At 42.1% G+C, this 20,676-nt stretch overlaps 1 protein-coding gene across 4 annotated transcripts in view; it reads right to left on the reverse strand.

Annotated features, from left to right (window-relative positions):
- Positions 1-19,320, reverse strand: part of LOC126485104 (uncharacterized) — a 242,259-nt gene extending 222,939 nt beyond the window's left edge. For 2 of the 4 annotated variants that reach the window (XM_050108728.1, XM_050108727.1), the window contains exon 1: positions 19,131-19,317. The gene's annotated coding sequence lies outside the window, so the exon portion shown is untranslated. Of the gene's footprint in view, positions 1-19,069; positions 19,089-19,130 lie in introns of those variants that run through there. The other 2 variants (XM_050108730.1, XM_050108729.1) reach the window with 2 other exon arrangements.
- Between the last annotated feature and the right edge of the window lie 1,356 nt (positions 19,321-20,676).

The following is a 20,676-nucleotide window of genomic DNA, read 5'->3' on the forward strand; positions in this document are numbered from 1 at the left end:
TTTGATGCCGGTCGTCCTTAGCGTCTTCTCCATGCTGTTCTAATGGGGAGACTGTGCGGCTGGTGCCGGCGGAGGTTCGAGTCCTCCCTCGGGCATGGGTGTGTGTGTTTGTCCTTAGGATAATTTAGGTTGAGTAGTGTGTAAGTTTAGGGACTGATGACCTTAGCAGTTAAGTGCCATAAGATTTCACACACATTTGAACATTTTCTAATGGGGAGACCAGTTATTAATATGTTTTATGCATGTGTCCTTTCTCTGCCACTCAATTTGCACATTGCAGCGTTTGCATATAAGTACCTTTCCAGTTTTGTCAAACTCGTAAAATCCTTCTGATGAAAAACTCTTTTCTCGTGAAAAACTGTGATTAACATATTAATAGACTGCAGCACAAACACAAATCACAAATAATACTGCATGCACCGCCGATCGGCGACAATTTCCAATAGGCAATACACAGCCAGATCAAGGAATGAGCCGGACATTGTTGAAAGTCGTACTTCGTTGTGCAGGAAATGAAATTAGCGATACTCGAAACTGTATAAGATATCGATAAATATCGGGGTGCCGCACACTCGATCGTCATCGATATTCGGATTTTATTGCGTAACTGGAATTTCCGCCGTTAACTTCAAATGATGTGATCCCATACAATTTTGTCGAGTATTTCGCGATTTTGTTTAAAGGTTAACTTTTTCGCGTTTTGTACAGAATCTGTAAAATTTCATAAAAATTTCGCGACTTTGCGAAAAACAGGCACCTCTGTTCGTCTCTATGGAAGCGAAGAGCCTGTTGTTGCACGAAGAATCTAAAAGGTATAGATTTACTGATGAAATCAGCAGCAATGATCACGTCTACTGTTGTAGTAATGACTAATGCTCTTCTAGACGAAGCACACCTAACACGGATTTTAAACAATGAACCTAAATCACAGTAACATTGTGTATGTATATTATTAATATTTTAGCTGGATGCTTTCTCGCTACGGACAATTTGCGTCAGTGACAGTCTGGCTAAAGAAACTAAATGAATCTGCACGCTGGAAAACATCTTGAAAATAGCAACTCATGACGGAAAGGAAGAAGCTGCAGTTACTTCGTTAATAGTAAAGGTGTTTTCTACTCCATACTGAGACATTTTTCTACTCATTTTCCCCTAGCTGAGTCTGATTGTCGCAGTCAATTAATATCATTAGCTTATTCTCCTCTATCGTATGATGAATATCCTTATTCGAAGTGTCTAGGGCCGTTTGAACATTACCGGAATTCTAGGGTACTTTTTGTAGTGTTAAATTTACCTGTCACTAATTTTCATATGACAGCAATAGGCAGCACATCTTTACCTAATACAGCTGATACCAAAAAATTCTCGGACAGCGAATATTTTTCGAATTATTTCGTACAGATGTGGATCGTCAATAAGGTCTGTTATTTTCCAGACAGGAATACGACGATAAGAACATTAGTGTCGATTCCTTGTAGTCCTCCTAGTCTACAGGTAAAAATTTTGGCGAGCATTTGTTGATGAATGTAGTGGACTATGGTGTAGGGATGTAGACAGTGCGAGATATGGAGGTTTGGGTCGGTTTGGGGAGTGTGAGCTGATAGCTGAAGTGGTTAAGGCGACCGCTCGTGACAAGCGATAAATTCCGGTTTCAAGATCCGATCCATCAGAAATTTTCATATGTCACTAACAGGTAGTACATACATCTATACCTACCATAGCTGATGTTAAGAAATTCGCAGTCAGCGAATAAATTTCGAATTATTTCTTACAGTTGTGGATTCGCCAACATGGTCTATTCTTTCAGATATTTAAGTATGTAATATAACTAGATCGTTTTCCAAGGAAAAACTACCTGAAGCTGAGGAACGGGACAGTGTAACACTCGATGCCGGCATGAAGGTTAGTCCTCTGGGAATAGTACCAAAGATATCAGCAGGCTTAATGCAGACGAACGGGTCACAAACAGTGGCACATCGTCCCATCCCATGAACATAGCGGCGATGTTCGAAATTTAATACAGTACTGTTTATCTCGTGTTTACATGAAGATAGGACCGGACCTAAACTGCTCTGGGCCGTGCATCTGTGCCTTCACACGTATCTCGTTCTCGCGCCTTTTATGGATCCGGTTTAGCCGAAAACCATAACACACGCTCACTCTCTGCTCTTTCCCACGAAACAACAGCGACTACCTTTAAGAGTTTACGGCGGATCCATTCTTCCATGGTATATTGTACATTTTGTGACCTGCTTTTTCCTGAATCGTTGAACATGTAGCTACTCTATTTGGCCCAAGACGTAATGGAAGTCTTCACTACAGCACGGGTGGTTTCTTCGTCGTAGCAATATTAGGCACACATACAGCGTCATAAGCTTGTATTTTGTGCTTGTGATACCACTGAAAACAACCTATTTAGATACATCGTGAATAACGAGAATCTGTTGTTTCTGGACGTAAAATCCTGCATTAACCAACGTACCAGTACTCTCAAGAAAACGATGTGCTGAATATTCTATTGTTCAACAGTTTATTTGCCAACCAGTGTCATTTCTGACAACGACCGTGAGGTAACGCGGAGCTGACAAAAAATGACAGATTTCACAATTCAAGAAAAATCACGAACATGCTTAGTTCCGAGCATACTTTCTACCATAAAGTACGGGCAACAAGAAAAAAAAATGAGGAAGAAGTCAAGCTAAAATACGTTATCTAGATTGAAATCTGCAGTCTAGGCATGAGAAATAAATTGAGAAATGCTTTCTTTGCGTCTTCCACAGCAATTTCGATAGGACTTGGCATTCTTTTACCCAATTAAGGGAGTCAAGATCTTTGTCAGTGATTGCAGTTTCCTTTAACGATATATTTCACGCCTACAAAACGATATATTTCACGCCTACAACAGTTAAATCAGGATTATTTACAATGCAATCCTGCGGTCGTTTTGACAGGTAATTTTTAACAAAAAAAGAAAAATTTATTCTCGTGGAGGAAAAGTTTTTTTTTCGTATTAAGTTAGCACTGAAATTACACTTATGAATTTTTTCACGAAGAGGGTTCTGGATCTGGGACAAAATGTATTATCACCGAGACAGAAGTTCATGATATATTATGCAAGTAAATTTCAATTACCTTATTTTCTACCTAACCGTACTGCCTCAGAAACTTGCGACTGCGGAACAGGTTTATTTATTAATCAGCAAACCCCCATTCGAACTCCCTTGTGTAATATAGTTTCGAACGTCTGGTTACTTTACAGAATAATGATTTAATGTGTTAGATATTTTACGCTAAACATGTAAGCGAAAGAAAGTGTATAGAAGGAAGTCTCTACATGCTCTCTTTTATCAAGTACTGGATGAATATAGTCTGGACACTTTGCGCTCTGTTTACGCAAATGCTAGTTTTTCATGCATATCAAGGTCTATGACGTGTTATCTGCCGACGTCTGTGTAGTACACTGATACTATTTTTTGCAGGTACACTCAGTGATATGTGTGGATAATGCCTGCAAAAAGTAGCGAAGAACTTATTCATTAATACGTCGTCCCTGGTGATGAAGTTTCCCTGCATGAATAGCAAAAGGTAGTAAGTGACAAACTCCTTTCCTTTGATAATTTTGTGGTGGAAGTCAGCGAGAAAAAATTACGTAAGCGTTTTGAAATTACGTGTAAAGTTTGATGGAAGTCGCTAAGTGCATTCATTCTCAAACACTGGACAATTAAAGTCTGCGAATTTTTGCGCGCCGTTAATTAGGCTGGCTCCAGACATACAAACAAAACCGTCAGAACAGGCCTTGAAGGCCCAAGGTACCGACCGGCCGCCGTGTCATCCTTAGCCCTTAGGTGCCACCGGATGCGGATACGGAGTGGCATGTGGTCAGCATTCCGCTCTCCCGACCATTGTCAGTTTTCATGACCGGTGCCGCTACTTCTTAGTCAAGTGGCTCCTCAGTTGGTCTCTCAAGGGCTGAGTGCATCCCGCTTGCCAACAGCACTCGGCAGGACCCGGACAGTGTCCCATCCAAGTCTTAGCCAAGCCGACAGTGATTAACTTCAGTGATCTGACGGGAACCGCTGTTACCACTGTGGCAAAGCCGTTGGCGCCTCCAGACATACACAGTTCCCAAATGAATACTTGTCTTACTGTGCTGAGCCTTTAAAGTAATATTATACCTCTTAATGAGTAGATTTTGCATGTTTTATATTTTTAAATTCAGTGAATAACTATAGAAAATATTGAAAATCAAATTTTTGTTGCTCCTGGTTCAAATGGCTCTGAGCACTATGGGACTTAACATCTGAGGTCATCAGTCCCCTAGAACTTACGCTACTTAAACCTAAGGACATCACATACATCCATGCCCAAGGCAGGATTCGAACCTGCGACCGTAGCAGTCGCGCGGTTCCGGACTGAAGCGCTTAGAATCGCTCGGCCACCGCGGCCGGCTGTTGCTCCTGGAAGTCATTCGATAGGCAACCAGCGAATGGAACTAGGTGACCATGCCCCAGGTCACTCGTTTCGCATTCACTCCAAAGAAAGACGACGCACCGCACACGAAGGAATTATCCGAATCGGACTGAAATCGGCAGATTTCATGTACAAGTACAGACAAATAAATGATTACAATTGCTGAAAAATTGAATGAATTATTCAAGAGAAAGTTTTTCACAAATTCAGAAAGTTAAGCGAGTTCGGCTTGGCGTTGATTGCAGAGTTGTTGGATGTCCTTAAGAGTGATGTCGCGCCAAACTACTTCCAACAGTGGCCGGCCATTGTGGCCGAGCGGTTCTAGGCGCTTCAATCTGGAACTGTGGGTTGGATAGGTTTAAGTAGTTCTAAGAGGGGACTGATGACCTCAGACGTTAAGTCCCATAGTGATCAGAGCCATTTGAACCATTTTAACTTCCAATAATCGCGTTAGATAGTGAACATCCCAAGCTGGTTGGAGGACATTGTCCATGATGCTCCAAATGTTCTCAGTTGGGGGAGAGATCCGGTGACAATGATAGGGTTTGGCAAATACGTCTCCAAACACATCTTCAGTATGGAATCTCACTGACTAGAGTAGAATAGTCTTCAGTGAGGTAAAATTGTCTTCAGTGATGAGTCCCGTTTCGAACTGAGCCCCGATAACCAGCGGAGACGTGTCTGGAGAAGTCTCGGTGGTGGGACACCAACCAGCCTGTCGCCGCACAATTACAGCGCTGCGATACGCTGACGACATTCTACGCCCTATTCTGCTGCCCTTCATAGCAAGCCATCATGGGCTTACCTTTCAGCAAACTAATGCCCGCTCGCACCGGCGATAGCTTGCCTTCGTACTTACCAGATCCTATCTTGGCCACCAAGGTCGCCGGATTTCTTCCAAATTAAGAAATTTGGAGCTTAAGGTTGGCTCTGAGCACTATGGGACTTAACATCTGAGGTCACCAGTCCCCTAGAACTTAGAACTACTTAAACCTAACTAACCTAAGGACATCACACACATCCATGCCCGAGGCAGGATTCGAACCTGCGATCGTAGCAGTCCCGCGGTTCCGGACTGAGCGCCTAGAACCGCTAGACCACCGCGGCCGGCTGGAGCTTAAGGACAGGGCCGTCCAGCTAGTTTGGGAATTTGACGATCTAACGCGCCAGTTGGAGAGAATTTGGTACGATATCCCCCCAAGAAGACATCAAAGATCTCTAGCAATCAATGACGAGCCGAATAATGCTTGTGTAAGGGCCAGAGGCGAACCAACGCGTTATTGACTTGCTCAGTTTGTGAAGCTCTTCCTCTGGGGAAAATCATCCAAATTTTCTGACCTAACAAGGAACAAGGAAACAGAATTGTCTCCACCCCCGGTCTCAGTTCAAACGCTTACAACAGTCAACGCTGGAAATTAACTTCTTAAAAAAACATGTACAGGCATGTGCGAAGCCACTGAAATGTAGCATTACCTGTATTCGCGAGTATTCCACAAGCAGTTTCAGTTTATCATATGCCGCTTCACCAGCAGGTTTGTGAGCTGGATTACTGAAGACACATTAAATTCTGTCGCTCATTTCTGTTTTGACACAGGCAAAATAGGTGTTGTCATATGATCTACACGTCCGTCCACTTAAGATTTTGCTGTGAGATATCCTAAAAGACAAGACGCTGTGAAACGTGTCACAGCACTTGCCGCATTCTTCAGACTGCCCAATTCTCCTCATACAAGTAGCTGCTAATGTGTTTTGCGGTTGTACCGGTTACAATGAGCACTTACGGACACAATAAAATGCTAAGGAAGCTTCTCTCAGCAACTGTTTTTGTTGTTGCTGTGATTTCAGACGGCAAAACTGTGAAGCCTGTTACACTAGTGGCCATTAAAATTGCTACACCACGAAGATGACGTGCTACAGGAGCGAAATTTAACCGACAGGAAGAAGATTCTGTGATATGCAAATGATTAGCTTTTCAGAGCATTCACACAAAGTTGGTGCCGGTGGCGACACCTACAACGTGCTGACATGTGGAAAGTTTCCAACCGATCTCTCATACACAAACAGCAGTTGACCGGCGTTGCCTGGTGTAACAACTGTTGTGATGCCTCGCGTAAGGAGAAGAAATGCGTACCATCACGTTTCCGACTTTGATAAAGGTCGGATTGAAGACAATCGCGATTGCAGTTTATCGTATCGCGACATTGCTGCTCGCGTTGGTCGAGATCCAATTACTTTTAGCAGAATATGGAATCGGTGGGTTCAGGAGGGTAATACGGAACGCCATGCTGGATCCCAAAGGCCTCGTCTCACTAGCAGTCGAGATGACAGGCATCTTATTCGCATGGCTGTAACGCATCGTGCAGCCACGTCTCGATCCCTGAGTCAACAGATGGGGACTTTTGCAAGACAACAACCATTTGCACGAACAGTTCGACGACGTTTGCAGCAGCATGGACTATCAGCTCGGAGACCATGGCTGCGGTTACGCTTGACGGTGCATCACAGACAGGGGCTCCTGCGATGGTGTACTCAACGACGAACCTGGGTGCACGAATGGCAAAATGTCATTTTTTCGGATGGATCCAGGTTCTGTTTACAGCACCGTGATGATCGCATCCGTGTTTGGACACATTGCCGTGAACGCACATTGGAAGCGCGTATTCGTCATCGCCATACTGGCGTATCACCCGGCGTGATGGTATGGGGTGCCATTGGTTACACGTCTCGGTCACCTCTTGTTCGCACTGACGGCACTTTGAACAGTGGACGTTACATTTCAGATGTGTTACGACCCGTGGCTCTACCCTTCATTCGATCCCTGCGAAACCCTACATTTCAGCAGGTAATGTACGACCGCATGTTGCAGGTCCTGTATGGGCCTTTCTGGATACAGAAAATATTCGACTGCTGCCCTGTCCAGCACATTCTCCAGATCTCTCACCAATTGAAAACGTCTGGTCAATGGTGGTTGAGCTACTGGCTCTTCACAATACGCCAGCCACTACTCTTGATGAGCTGTGGTATCGTGTTGAAGCTGCACGGGCAGCTGTACCTGTACACGCCATCCAAGCTCTGTTTGACACAATGCCCAGGCGTATCAAGGCCGTTATTACGACCAGAGGTGGTTGTTCTGGGTACTGATTTCTCAGGATCTATACACCCAAACTGCGTGAAAATGTAATCACATGTCTATTCTAGTATAATATATTTGTCCAATGAATACCCGTTTATCATCTGCATTTCTTCTTGGTGTAGCAATCGTATTGGCCAGTAGTGTATTTATGTGGGCTCTTGTAATTTTTTCAGTTTTGTCGCCGCTCTCTGTTACCCAAAAACTCTTGCCGTAGATTCCACGTCCATTTCCTGCCAGTTCATTTCGTTCGTTTAGCGATATCAAACTTTTGTTGCGACCCAACAGCAGGTCGCGACAAATCTTTGTTCGTCATCAACTTCATAGTGTACACAGCGTATAGAAGTAAGTCAAAGAAGAAAACACTGCAAACTTTTCATCTGAAATATTTTACAAGATTTTGCAAAGTGATCCACGTAGTAGATTGGTTTCTTTAAGTTCGTTGATGCTAACGGCTAATGGCTACTACAGTTCCTTATCAACAGACGAACCTGATACCGGTATTACTACGACAAAAAAACACAAATCATACGGTTTGGAACTCCCAGCTTCCTCATTTGTAAGACTCTTGGGGTTAATTGACTCACATTGTATAAGAATAATATTGTTCAAATGGCTCTGAGCATTATGGGACTTAACTTCTGAGGTCATCAGTCTCCTACAACTTAGAACTACTTAAACCTACCTAACCTAAGGACATCACACACACCCATGCCCGAGGCATGGGAAATCACAATATCCTTTAACAATGAAATATTTTGCGATGGACAAATATGTCATCAGAGAAAGTAGTCACGATTATGGTATAATGGCACGTAACTGAAAAAAAAATCAATCGAAGCAGTTTGGGTGCATAGATCCTGAGAAATCAGTACCCAGAACAACCACCTCTGGTCGTAATAACGGCCTTGATACGCCTGGGCATTGTGTCAATAAGGAAGACCGTAGCGGTCGCGCGGTTCCAGACTGTAGCACCTAGAACCGCTCGGTCACACCGGCCGGCTTAAGAATAATGTGATTAATCGGTAAGAACGAGTATACTATCACGAATGTATCACATTCGGAGTATTATTGTCTGCTTCAGTTCTCTAATTGCATGCACGTTACACAAATTTGATTCCTGAAATAAGCACACAATTTTATTCAGATTGACGGTAACTCGTTGTCAAGCTGTTTTGATACTGCATGATAATAAGCTGTTGCAAAGTGTATACTGATTTAGTACCGTTCAAGCGACTCCAAAAGATCCTGCCAAGCACATGAGTCAGTAATTTGCATATTTGGTGACTAAGAATAGCATTATTTACGGGTTACATTAAACATGTTGTATTCCACTTGTTCTTCGAGTCTCACTGAACGATGTATGGAGAGCATCCGATGGCCATGGAGTCAAAGTGCACAACTGAAACGGCCTATCTGAAGAATTGCACGTTCGTCATAATACTTGAATTTTAAACACTATAATTCTTTATTTGTCTGGCTATGATACCTGCAGCTGCTGTATAATTACCATTACGACTTAAAATTATGTACTATGGTCTAACATAAGACATTTATTTTCCTTTACTAGGCCTGACTTGTTTGTGGCCCAAATGGAATATAAAATACTCTTTCCTTTTATTTAAATTCAGCTCAGAGCTGACCACATTTCAATGGACTGCTTGTTTTCATCTGTTGCCCAGGCTAGGCCAGTACTTATTGTTCAGACCGATTACTCTGTTTCTCTAAATTGCTCGTCTACCGTGACTATTTTCCCTGATGTCATATTTGTCCATAGGAGAACAATTCCTTCTCAAAAGATATTTTGGTTTCCCCGACCCTCCGACCCTCTTACCCACATCCCCTCATCATTGTCGTTCGTCTTTCCTAGGCCCTAATGTCTTCCATTTTTTTGAGTTCACCAGTAGCCTATACATTTTCTATTCACTCGTATGGCGTCGATCACGGACAAATTTTCTGGATTTATTCCAGTTCCACAGTACTTAAGTTTCGCTTCTTTTTATAGTAATTTTTGGATAATTCGTACATTGTCCCCGTCTTCCTTGTCCTTTCTGTGTTATTCATTGTCCTGATTACGTAAGCTCCAGTACTCTCTTAATTGTTTAATATTTGATATATTTTGTTTTTTGATTCTCCTGTTATCGATTAATCTTATTAATCTGCTGTAAATAAAGCGTTTTTTGATAGCAGTGTCAGCCACTGTCTAAGAAGCAATTAAATAAAGTTACACCGAGGAAAAAGATGAACCTGCGTTTCGCAAAAGGCAGTGCTGCAAAAATCATGTTTCTTCCTTATTTGGCTTCGATTGATTTTTTTTTCAGTTACGTGCCATTATACTATAATCGTGATTATTTTCTCTGATGACATATTTGTCCATCGCAAAATATTTCATTGTTAAAGGATATTGTGATTTCCCATGCCATCTCATCATTGTTGTCCGTCTTTCCTAGGCCTTATTGGTTTCAATAAAATATTCCTTCTTTTTCTGTGTCCACCAGTAGTCTACATATTTTCCGTTAAATAGTATGCCGTCGGTAACGGGCAATCGTTCAGGATCTATTACAATTACATAATACCTAACTTCTGCCTCAACTATAATCGGTTTCTTATTATGGTCATTTTCTGATAGTTCATACACTGTTCCCATCTTCCTTGTCCTTTCCGTTGGTCTTGTCCTCTGTCCTCACAGCGTAAACGCCAGTACTTTCCGTATCTGACGTTTTCTTGTTTTTTGACCTTCCTATCTTTTAATCTCATGTTAGCTCAGTAAATATAGAGTTATTTGAGACTAAAAGTCGACCATTGTCTAGGAAGCTCTTAAATAAAGTTAAACTGGAGAAAAAGAGGAACCTGCGTTTTCAGGAGGCGGTGTTGCAACAACCATGTTTTTTCCTTATTTGGCTTCGACGTATTCTTTCAGTTCCATGCCATTATTATGTAACCGCAACACTAGAACTGACTAGGTGCGGCGACGTGTTGGCTTGTGTTTGTACCATAAACGTGCGACGTAAAATTTGTTCCGTGTATACAAAAATGCTCCGAGGGGTAGAGTGAAATAGTTGCAAACACTGAAGTTGCATTTACACGGGCCATATTTTACTGCAATGTATGGCCCAGCAGCGTTGCCGTCAATATTGCTGCACTGTGACTGCAAAACGCCGCAATAGTGCGGTATGGGGTCAAATTGCAGAGAGCGCAGGCTGTTGCAGGACAATTCCCAAGTATTGCCGATGTTCTGCCAGTGTTGGCCACCAAAGGCGGACAATATTTTTTATGACCGGGTCACACCAGCCTTTGTCCCTCTCACTCTCAGCTTCCTCCCTCCTCCTCAAATTGACAGCACTGCTGTGCCAAGTTACGTAACATCAGCTGCGAAGCCGGCCGGAGTGGCCGTGCGGTTCTAGTCTGGAGCCGAGCGACCGCTGCTGTCGCAGGTTCGAATCCTGCCTCGGGCATGGATGTGTGTGATGTCCTTAGGTTAGTTAGGTTTAATTAGTTCTAAGTTCTAGGCGACTGATGACCTCAGAATTTAAGTCGCATAGTGCTCAGACCCATTTGAATCAGCAGCTCAGACCCATTTGAAAGATGTTGAGCACTGAATTTTTTTTTCCTGCAGGAATGTTGAAGCGGCCAAACGAGATAAACACGAATTGTATAAATATGATGCATACCTCTATAGAGTTATGGAACACAAAAGGTAGTACGTATAGAGCCGGAAATCTGGAGAATCGCGTTCTCGTTTCTTCCGTCGTAGTAGATGATTGGCAGCTGTAATCCATATTATTATATTCCACACAAGTTCTTACTAAGGCTTCTGTTTTTACGTTTTTCGTCTGTGTTTCTAGGTTGATCGCCAGCAACTTGTCAACTGCATTTATTTATTATGGTCTTTGTGTACTTCTCACGTCCCAGAAGTCTGTTCGCAGATGTATCAAAATTATGACATTCATTTTTCTATCACCGTACTGTTGTTCCACAATAAAATATTGTCATACACATTTGATTGTTATTTCTTTAACTGCTATAATGAATTCCTTCAGTCCTTCCATCATGAATTATCTTGAACAGGACGCTCTTCTCTATGGTAACCAGCACGCGTTTCGAAAAAACTAGATCGTGTGAAATTCAATTCTCACTTTTCTCGCATGGCATCCTGAAAATCACGGATCCAGGTAGTCAGGTAGATACGGTATTTCTTGATTTCCGAAAACATTTGACTCGTACCACATCTGCGCTTATTATCAAAAGTACAATCGTCTGGGGTATCAGGCGAAATTGGTACCCGACTGAGGATTTCTTGGTAGGGAGCACGCAGAATCTTGTCTGGGATGGGAGTCATCGTAAGATGTAGAAATAACTACGGGTGTAACTCAGGCAAGTGTGTTGCGTCTTTCGTTGTCCATGTGGCACATTAATGCCCTTGCGAACAACATTATTAGCAACTTCCGACTTTTTTGCATATAATGCTGTTAACTATAATGAAGTTCTGTTTGAAAGACGCTGCATAAATATTCAGTCACATCTTGATAAGATCCCAAGATATGACTGAATATTTATGCAGCTTCTTTCAGAAAATATTTAATTATAGACAAACAGCATCATATGCGAAAGGTCGGATGTTACTAATAATATTGTTCGCATGGTCATTAATATACATAGGCAAAGATTGGCAGTGGTCTTCAAATATTCAGAAATATAAAATTGTGCGCTTCACAAAATGAAAAAAACATAGCACCCTACGACTATATCATCAAGAAGTCACAGCTGAAATCGGTCGACTGACACAAATACCTGCATCTAGCACTTTGCAGATCTATGAAATGGAATGGTCACACAGGCCCCGTCATGTGTAAACCAGTTGGTAGACTTCGGTTTAATGGTTGAATACTCGGAAATTGCAACCAGTGTACAAAGGAGATCGCTTATACACTGTCCAGTTGACTTAGTGTGATCACCTGTCAAAAGCCTGAATAAAGCCGTTATTACACCATCAATTTTCTTTGTCCAATATCTTTGTCAAAGAAATTTGATGGTGTAATAGGGAACTTTGTCAAATGTCGTCAAATATTGGATCAGATCTCGGGCCTCGCTGTAGATTTGATCAAAGAAGTCACTTGTCTTCTGTTCACAGCAATGTGACATGTTACCACGTGGAGCGCTACCATCGCTGCAGCTTTCTGTCATCTGTCGTGTTTTTATAAACATTGACAGTAAATACAGATGGTGTGTACCGACAAATACAATATTAATAGAGATGTATGAAGCTGACGAGGCGCTTTAGAACGTAAGGCACCCTGAATACAAAAATAGATTAAGAAGATTGGAGGCCTAACCAAACCTAACCTAACCTAGCCTAACCTAACCCTCTCGTAGCAAGGAATCGGAGTGTTACAGTGAGCCTGTCTTCTGCAGATATAGCAGTTCTTAAGTGAGTATTGTGCTTTGTGATATGAAGATACACTTCACTGAGCACATACAGAAATGTATACTCATCCATTCTGAAGTAATTGATGTACGACTTGACGTCCTCCACTATAAGCTCACGTAACAAGTTTTGTTGAATGTTTTTATGGTGTCGTCGTTTAACCCACGGCTTCACCCAGGTACGTTTCCTTTTTTTTCCGCTTCTCTTCCGCATGTGCTCACAGTGCAATTGTGGTACATGCAGCTGCTGCGGTTAATAACCAGTTGTTGTAGTCAGCCATCTTGAACTTTGACGAAAAATGTGATGACAGTGTAATACCCTTTTTAGGAAGCACGTCGAAGATCTTTGGCAAATATAGTTGACGAATATCTTACCACATCTTTGATCAAATCTTTGACAAAGAAATTTGATAGTGTAATCCCGGCCTAACCTCCTTTTGCAGCGCCGACCGCTACGAGGCGGTGCGGGAAGTGAGACAGTGCAGTTCTGGTAGGCCCGGACAAGTGTGTGGATCCACACCGACTCCAGCGCAGTGGCCAGCTGCACTGGGTTTCTCGGTTGAGGATCGGAGGCACGAACAGCCCGATCGAGATTGTCCCACAGATTCTTGATTGGGTTCAGACTCGGGGAGTTCAGTGGCTAAGAGAGTACGGTAAATTTATCCTGGAGCTGTTCGACCCATGCACGCACACGTCGAACTGTGTGACACGTTGCATTGTCCTGCAGGTAGATGGCATCTAGTGCCAAGGAAAAACAGTCAGTATGTAGAGGTGGTCATGGTCCCCGAGGATAGATGCATACCTGTGTTAATCCACCGTGCTTGTCAGAATAAAGAGATCACACAGCTTCACAGCTGTCAAGTAACGTTGTTACGAAGTAAACTTTCATAATTCGACAACTTGACAAATAACTGATCCAGCACAATTTGAACACGTGCTATAGCTCCACAAAAATCAAAGGAGCAAACTTACACAGTAGTGTGTCAGCAACTGAGACATCGATGTCATATGGATATCAGGACCAACTGAAATAACCTGAAGATGGCAATTACGCTGAAACAGGCCTATCGTGATAAACAATTTAATCGAACACAGCACAGTCTTGGTCTCATAGTAAATATGTAATGTCCTTATATACGACGCAGTGGTCTCAGATGATTACAAAATAAAACCATTTTGTCTGTATATGTGATTCCTTAATGTGAAAATGAACATCACCAATTCCGGGAGCTAGCTTTTGAAAATAATCGTGAGTACTCAAAATCACAGTTCACAAACGCTGAAAACTAATCCTTCTGAAAATGCAGGTATTTTTGAATGAACAACACTTGATAAAGATGATTGTTTATAAGGTTTTTCTTCAACACTTCGCTTTGATACAAAAATAATCCACAATCCACACACAATTGTTGTGTTCTTTCAAATCTTCGTGTAATTTCTAATTTTCACTCATACTGAATGTGTTCCTACGAACAGGGAATCATTTAATGGATATGTTCGCCACAGTGTGAAGATTCAAGTTTTTTGCTTCTTGTTTGTGGATATGCATGACAGCATTGTCGTTCAATTTCTCTTGCGTTGCTTTACGTTGTTACGCAAGTACGTTTTTGATTCAAGGTCGGGGAAAGAAGGTTCTACTGTGCATTATACTTTCGTACAGTTAAAACGATATTTATTAATTTCATCGCTTCTGGAATCAATTCGCCCTGTAAATATTTGAGGAAAAGAAACTCAGTAAGTCTTCGGTATCTCCAACGAAATAATTTTTAGCTTTACAAACATCTAACATCATATTTCTGTACGAAGTTAATCATTCTGGGTCAAAATCATCATTACAAAATTCCTTCACATAACTGCAATCTTTAATTTTCAAAGAAGAAATATTTCTGTTTCTTTGACATGAGAGTTGGCAAAAGCATGCATTTTGATCACTTCCAAGAGTACCATACTTCATCGAAACGAGAGGAATTTGTGCAGAAAAGCATTCAGAATTTCAGTTGGCTCTAAAATTTTAGTAAGAACTGTAGTGACAAGTACGAATTCAAAAGAGCAAAGAAAATTTACGAAATCTTTAGTTTTGGCACTGACATCAAATTTTTCGAGCTAGAGATCTTCGAAGAACAAAATTAACTGTTCATAATTCTGGAAAATACTTTTCAACAATGTTACTCCACGGCAAAGAGGCCGAAGAGCTACAGGATGAGTAGAGCCTGCATTTTGGGCAGCCTGCAGAAACTTGAATATAAATACTGCTAGTCGCTTGGGGGAAAAGTGCACCATATTGGTCACCTTTCCCACATTTGGTAGATACTCTCTCACCATGGCCTAATTTTGGATTGCCTCTTGAATCACGAGGTTCAAAGAGTAGGCCAAACACGCAGAACTCGCTGCTCAGTTTCTCTGATTTTTCCTTGTAACTATGAATAAGCGCCGCTCCATCAGTAGCAGTACCTCCGCATCGCTTGATGTCTAGAGAAAAGCGAGTGGGAACACCCATTAAAATTGTCAACAAATACTTCAACTGTAGTATATTCAGTATTACAAAAACCAAAGAAACAAAGCGTATCGAAACTTGTTCGTGTTGACAGATGTCGCTAGTTTCATCTAAATGATGCCATGTTACGCAGAAAAAAAAGTGAACTAAACTTACTGTTCTACAAAGTAGACAGTTTAAATGTCTGCCGGCCGTTGCGTGTTGGGTGGAACGTTCAAAATCTTTCCGGGCATTTCCGCGAGAAGTACGCTTGACCACATCATTTATTTCTAGAAGACTGAGAAACGCTATGCCGTGATTGCATGGGCCAAAGCGAGGGCGCGACGTCAGAACTTCCATAATGGTGAATTTTCCCCCAACTTTTCTTTTTTTTATTGTTATTATTTGGTCTATTTTATTTTCCTTTCCTATTTTGTGTGTGTGCAGAGCACCACAAAAATAATTCGGGGAGGGTGCGCCAGCACCGGAGTACCCATGGAGTCGGCGCCTCTGGCACCAAGCACTCTTTAACGTCTATTTTATGTAGAACAGAGCCCTTACCGGAGTCCAACCGACACTTTTATCACCAGGCGGCTGTACCCTCACCTCGTTAAAACGATGAGATATTGACAGTCTATTACTGCCATCAAAATGTCTTCAGAGCTGTGCTACTGTGTTCCAGATCAACATTAAGCATGGAAAAAAAATATTTTTCGAAATACCTTATCTTATTATGTGCCACCACAATTCCATGAAATAACCACACCGGTAAACTACTGACAAATGATCATCGACAAATTGTCAAAGCCGAAAAACAAATCTTCTACAGGCATCCGGACGTATTTATACTGAAAACACGGAGGAAATTGTCGTGCTTACCTCCAGTAAAAAACGACGTGTATTTCCTCATGCAACGATCTCACGTCGTTAGCAGTCGATAAGATAGCATTTAACTTGTACAGGAGCTTTTCTCCGCACAAAGTATGCCACGATTCTCGTTTAACTGGCGTCGTATAAGACGAAATAACTTTCAATCTACAATGTTACATTTCAGTCAGTAGGAACTTGATCTTTGTTAGAGTGTAATGGTATCGCAATGTGCATTGAAAACGGTAGGCAACCAAAGAAGGGGTTGGGTTGTTTTGGGGAAGGAGACCAGACAGCAAGGTCATCGGTCTCATCGGATTAGGGAAGGACGGGGAAGGAAGTCGGCCGTGCCCTTTCAAAGGAACCATCCCGGCATTTGCCTGGAGCGATTTAGGAAATCACGGGCAACCTAAATCAGGATGGCCGGACGCGGGATTGAACCGTCGTCCTCCCGAATGCGAGTCCAGTGCGCAACCAAAGGAATTCCATTTACTGCACGCTCAATCAAATAATTGTTGAGTAAATGCAGTTCAATCTCTGATGGTCCATCATGGCCAGGGGACATCGGCTGGTTTAGTAATGTCATTGTCAATAAAATTCACCAACAGTCATGTACTTTAAGATATTATTTTATTTTATTGTGACGGTTATCAGTTTCGGAATTTCATTATGCCACCTTCAGACCCCATACGAGTCTATCCAAATAAACGAACTTGTCGTACAGCGCCAAAATCACTGGATATCAATTGTATAACGATTGAATTCACGATATCCAGTGATTTATGGCGCTTTACAACAAGTTGGTCTATTTGGATACAAGTGTATCAGGCCTGAAGATAGCATAATGAAATGCCAAAACTGGTAACTGTCACAATAAAATAAAATAATATCTTAAAGTACACAGTTGGTGGTGAATTTTATTGACATTGCAAATGCAGTTCATGTCAACCTATTCACGAGAAATATTTTGTTTATCCTACCATAACTTGTTCAACCTAAAGAATTACCGCTACAACAATCACAACCACTCTCTCCTCACCCCCTAATTCATACAATCCAAATTCCATCTGCCAAAAGAAGGTTGTATATTGTCCTACGCAATTTTTTTCGGTACCCCAATATTATCGAGTTTACGAAACACCGATGTTCTAAATTCCAGCTATCCACCTTTGAAAGATTTTCCTTGAATCACTTTGGGGTAATGCTGCGACTGTTCCATGAACATAGCAACACTTCCAACTGATCTAGCACCTCCTGAGATGACAATGCTGTCGACCAAACGCATTAATGTGAAAATAGAAATCTGACTATATTCCAGTTGCTACTATTCTTCGTTAGCACAACACGTAGCACATTCATTGCAATTAAGTACCTTGATACAACTGTTGTTGTCGCTATTGTTGCGGTCTTCGGTCCTAAGACTGGTTTGATGCAGCTCTCCACGCTGCCCTACCCTGTCCAAGCCTCATCATCTCCGAATAACTGCTACTACCTACGTTCTTCTGCCTCTGCTTAATGTATTCATTTCATCTCTTGGTCTTCCTCTGCGATTTTTACCCCCCCATGCTTCTCTCCAGTACTAAATTGGCGATAAAAAATGGTTCAAATGGCTCTGAGCATTATGGGACTTAACGTCTGAGGTCATCAGTCCCCTAGAACATAGAACTACTTAAATCTAACTAACCTAAGGACATCACACACATCCACGCCCGAGGCACGATTCGAACCTGCTACCGTAGCGGTCGCGCGGTTACTGACTGAAGCGCGTAGAACTGCTCGGCCACAGCGGCCGGCCAATTGGCGATCCCTTGTTGTCTCAGAAAGTATGCTATCAACCTATCCGGTCACCTAGTTGGGTTGTGGCGCAAATTTATTTTCTCCCTACTTCTATTCAGTACCTCTTCATTAGTTACGTGAACTACCCACCTAATTTTCAGTATTCTTCTGTAGCACCACACTTCAAAAGCTTCTGTTCCCCTCTTGTCTAAACTGTTTATCGTCCAGGTTTCTCTTCTGTACATGGCTACATCCTAGACAAATACTTTCAGAAAAGACTTCCTGACACTTTAAATCTAAGCCTATATTCAATGTTAAGAAATTTCTCTTCTTTGGAAACGCTTTTCTTGCCATTGCCAATCTACATTTTATATCCTCTCTACGTCGGCCATCATTAGTTATTTTGCTGCCCAAATAGCAAAACACATCTACTACTTTCACGTGTCTCGTTTCCTAATCTAATTCCCACAGCATCACCTGATTTAGTTAGACTGCATTGTATTATCCTTGCTGCAATTCAAAACTACTATTCGTCTATTTAATCCATATGCTAGCATATCTGTGAAGTAGTATGACACGTTAAACATAAGATGGGTAGCATAATTACAAAATGAGAATCACTTTTGAAAGTGACTGGTTGTCTGCGAATTGTATGAGACGGTAATGCTGTTTCACCTGTCACACAGATATGGAACATCCCTTCGACTAAAAACCTATGCAACCGAACTTCACCAAACTATTTACCCTCAGTGGTGCCTAAACACTGTTTTTATACAATAATGTACGATTATATTTGACCCTTCGTACGTCGCTTACAATTGTTGCTCATGAGAATAATGTACATGAATTCACATACTGCCAATCACAAAGACGTATTGCACAAAGGAATGTTGTACATATGTAACGACGGTAATATTAAACGTGCTTACCTCTACAATTAGTAGAGTAATAAGCAGTGCTGTTAGTTGTGCTAAATGGCTGATTACTCACAAGTGAGCACTCTTCACACAGCAACCAGCGTACGCCGCAACACGCATCCGAGAGCGCCTGCACTGCAAGTGGCAGCGGAGTCAATGTCTTGCAACTCTGTACTCCAACAATACACGTACGGACACCGGGAATCCCCGCGCTTCTCACCCGATTGGCTGCGTCGTAGCAGGAGCTCTGCTCATTGGTTACCTCTACAGGGCTGACCTCTCGCGGCTCTACACTGAACAGCTGGGCGCGGCTGCGCGACGTGGCAACCGCGCGCGGATGCGGTATGCGCTAGAAGTGGCTCGCGTGACGTCACTCGCGGGCGCGGCATTGCTCCGCCAGCTGCAGGCTGACTGTACAGTCACTGCCTGCCTGCGCGGCGAGAAAGCGTAACGTGGCGCGTCAGTAAAAACACAAACGCCTCTGTGGCGAGGAAGACCTGCACGTCGTCTGCAGAGTGCCTATAATTTCTGTACTGTCATTCGGTGATCCTGTCGACGAACTAATAGAGAAATATCACGCTATTCGAGCACTGCGGATTTATCAGTATCAATAACCTTGGACGTTTCGTTACCATGGCAGTATCAAACAACAACTAATCGTAGCACGTGCAGAGGTGTGATCAGAACAGCCTTGATCTAGGAACGACGTTAAACCAGCGCGTGGACACTTCAAATACTGCTACATGTTACTTGGAACTATTCCCTCTTCATTATAAGTTTAATATGTAAATAAATATTTCGCTGTGTATTCATCCACATTTTTTGTTAGCGCATGAAACGTCCTTCCCGTGGAACTTAAATCACGGATACGACTATTTCGGTAGATTCGTGGTGCATTTTCGCAGCGCTTTTCACAAAATCGCCTAATTTTCCTTAGACACATAGTTGTCGTGTTCTCGTCATACCACGAGTAGACCGCTTACCTATATTCTGTTTCCAGTTACCAGTACCTCATACTCGGGACGCAGAAACTATGGTCAACTCGGACGTTACTTCTGAAATGGATTTTTTCTAAAATTTTTCTAAGACAAACAGCTATTTGTTTTCCGCTGCTTTCTAATTATTTTCCGCGCAGCTTCATATATTTTCACAGCTAGTAAAAAACGGCAACAGCACTTGAATTCGACTCACGTGGCACAGGACGCTATTGTCCAATAGAACGCGAAACAAGAACTACTCGTTTATCTTTTATTCATGCATAGATTTTACTTGGCAGGTTTTTTTCCTTCTGGATGCCCTATCCTCCTGACCAAGTTCCCTGCTTTCAATTGCTACTTTTAACGTCACAAGGACCGTGGTATTATCTGGTACGCACTCCTTACGCTACGCATTTCGTAGATATTAAGTACACAGAAAAAGGGGTAGGGACATTTTTATTGACGTTATCATTCTCTTGCACAATTGTATGTTTGCATATAATGTGTACTACTACTCTGTAAATACTTCAAAATTATTAGATTCTTGAGATTAATTATTTATGAAATATTACATTCAGAAGATTAGTCATTTGTGTCATCCTATTTTGCTAACTGCTGTTAGTTTGTTACTGACCCCTCCTT

The sequence above is a fragment of the Schistocerca serialis genome, chromosome 6 (genome assembly GCF_023864345.2).
Source record: "Schistocerca serialis cubense isolate TAMUIC-IGC-003099 chromosome 6, iqSchSeri2.2, whole genome shotgun sequence".
NCBI classification, from domain to species: domain Eukaryota; kingdom Metazoa; phylum Arthropoda; class Insecta; order Orthoptera; family Acrididae; genus Schistocerca; species Schistocerca serialis.